The 2805-nt window shown below is 36.1% G+C and overlaps 1 long non-coding RNA gene across 1 annotated transcript; it reads left to right on the top strand.

The window, feature by feature from the left end:
• The first annotated feature begins 1008 nt into the window (after positions 1-1008).
• LOC131017725 (uncharacterized) lies at positions 1009-2317 on the top strand. The gene is made up of 2 exons (XR_009099825.1): positions 1009-1436; positions 2041-2317. It is a non-coding gene; the product is annotated as an uncharacterized LOC131017725 (long non-coding RNA).
• The last annotated feature ends 488 nt before the right edge of the window (positions 2318-2805 follow it).

The raw sequence follows: 2805 nt of genomic DNA, 5'->3' as shown, positions 1-2805 counted from the left end.
CAAAATTTTACAGCAGTTTCAAGCTTATGTTTCGATGAGTTTTCATTGCTTGATGGCTCTGAAATTTTAGTATGTTTATCTATGATATGTGTATTTCGTTGCTGCAAAATTTCATGTCTTTTGGATGATGTTTGCTATTTTAAAGATATTTTGAAAAATCCTTGACAGAATCTGTCAACTATTGGTAGACTTCACAAAAACGTTTATATCTATTAATCCATGAAGGATTTTGCATCACCGTTTTTTTTAAACGAAACTAGACTTCAATACTTTTCTAAAAACATAAGATTTCGATTTTTATGACCTCTGAAACAGAGCAGTTTATTATTTCAAAAATACCCTGTTCTGCTGTCATATTTGTCCAACAGTAAAAGTGTATGAGTTTCATTGTTTATTTGGCAGATCATATGAACGTTTTCTCTTGTGAAATTTTAACCAAATCTTCAAGGATACCTTTAGTTTTGGATGATTAAATTTGATGGAATTTTATTAAGGTTTGCCTTGGTTTCTAATGGCCTAAACAAAATTGGCAGAAACTGTCAATCTTTGACAGCCTGCACTAAAAGAGCAATATCTCCAAAAACCTTTAACCTTTTTGGTTAACTACCATTTTTAGAGTGAACTACACTTCATGAAGTTTTGAGATCAATTGGTATGAGAGTTTATGATGATTGAGTTGATTGTTATGAATTTTTAAAGATGACACAAAAACAGCAAAACTTTCTAGAAAACAACTTGATTATATTTGTTTTGATGGATGATACGATATGACTAAATGGTGTGAGTTGTGAGAGTTATGATTAACGCACATAAATGTTGGTATCTGACACTCGAACAATTGGTGTCGAGTATAAATGATAGTTTACTGATAAAGAGTTTTGATGATTTTGAATTGTTTGGTTTGCGTTGAAAAGAAGTCAAGATGCTAAGTTTTGAGTCGAGAGACGAGTTCACGTAGTGAGATTCACGCGTTGAAATCTCATGGCTGACATTATATATGAATAGGTCATGCCGAAATTTTTAGTGAAATTAGAATTTGAGCATAGTCAATTCTTGTTGACCCGTGACTCAAATACATGCCTAATGGAAAGTTTAACTTTCTAATTGGTTAATTAGACGAGATGAGAGCGAATAGATCTGCTAAGAAAGTGGACTTTTCGATGTGTTAAATATTTCTTTTAATTGAAGCGCTGCTAATTATAACATAAGGATGTTATAATTAATGAGTAATGACGAGAGATAATAATTGTTATATTGATTAACAATCAAGAGAGATGAACATTAGAGATACTAATGTTTCATAAAAGAGATTAGATTATTAATCGAGGTTTCTTTTATAACTTCTCACCAATTCTTCATAACGATGAAGGTCCTTTTGGGAAGTAACGACTTGAGGGAGAGAGTGACGTTACTCATTGATACAGAGACACAACGAGGTGGGCATTACTTTTACTATACGTATATAGAGATCCCCTGCGTGTCGTAGGCCTCTTATACGAATGAATGCATGAGATGATCTAACTGTTAATTTCAGTTTCATATATATATCAAATGAGTTTAAATGTTACGTTCAAGCAAGTTATTTCATGACAAAATCTTTGAGTTAAAGTTATTTCAAGTATTGTCTTGCCATAAAATGTTTAAATTTTAGTATGATATCTATCTGCTTTGGCTTTGCCAATGATGCAATCGAATTCGGGTCTTGAGCAGTTGATAGCTATCCTGCCAGGGCTAGTGTACACCAGTGACCGTGAGTCATCTAGCGGGTTGGCCGGTCAAGTGACCGTGAGAGGTGGCCACCTCTCCGGCACACAGTTCCAGATATGATAGATTACAAAAGAACTTAGTCTGATCAGACGAACTTTAAGAATCACAAATGAACTTAGTAAGCTTGGGCCTTTTTAGCGAAAAACTCCCTTGCTGTACTGATTATGATGGCATGACAATTTATAGTTTTGAAGCATGTATTTTTATACCTAGGCATACGTGCCCACTGAGTGCTTTTGTACTCAGCCCTGCATATGTTTTCTAAATGTGCAGGTTGAGCTGATGTGATGATGGTGCTGCAATGAGCGGAGTCTCCAGGGTTGTTAATAAATAGTTAACCTGTCTAGAATATGTCTTCATACATATGTCTAGCTACTTTTCGCTGCAAGATGTTGTTGATGTTATAGTATGTTATGTCATACTTTGAGTCTTAAGAGAATGGTTGCATATGATGTATAACTTGATTAATGATATTAATTAACTTTTATGCAGTCTTTCATAGACTGTTTTCAATTGAGTATTAATGAATAAAAATGACGAGTTTTATTAAGATGAGTAAGTTTTACGGCTATACATGACGCCCCTTTTCTTCCCCTTCTTCTTTAACCCCATCCCTAGTCGTGGATCACTCGGCCTAACTATCCCTAGTTAGGGCGGGCTGTGACAATTCATATCATCCCTTATTGATATCATCGAGGAGTCAAAATGAGCTTGGAATGCTCCCATGGAAGAATCAAAGTGTGTACGGAATGATGTGAGATCATTATGAAACTGCTGATAGTAGTCTCTCGACATTGAACCACTGGCTTCTCGATCTCCATTCCCCTCGTCTTCTTCCTCTGCCTCTTTGGCTTCCTCTTCAGCTTCTTCTTCGTTCTCCTCTTCTTCATCATCACCGGCGGTTCCAGATGGAATGGCACCAGGATCATTGCGGGGACGACGGCCTGCTGCAATCTCGGAGTATATGTAGTTAACTACACAACTCCTCTTCTCATGAGGAACCAGCGTGAATCGGTCAGAAACCAATTGAGCTCCTTT

This window comes from Salvia miltiorrhiza, chromosome 3 (assembly GCF_028751815.1).
Source record: "Salvia miltiorrhiza cultivar Shanhuang (shh) chromosome 3, IMPLAD_Smil_shh, whole genome shotgun sequence".
Classification (NCBI taxonomy): domain Eukaryota; kingdom Viridiplantae; phylum Streptophyta; class Magnoliopsida; order Lamiales; family Lamiaceae; genus Salvia; species Salvia miltiorrhiza.
The sequence above is the reverse complement of the archived record's forward strand: the minus strand, read 5'-3'. Positions and strand labels throughout refer to the sequence as shown.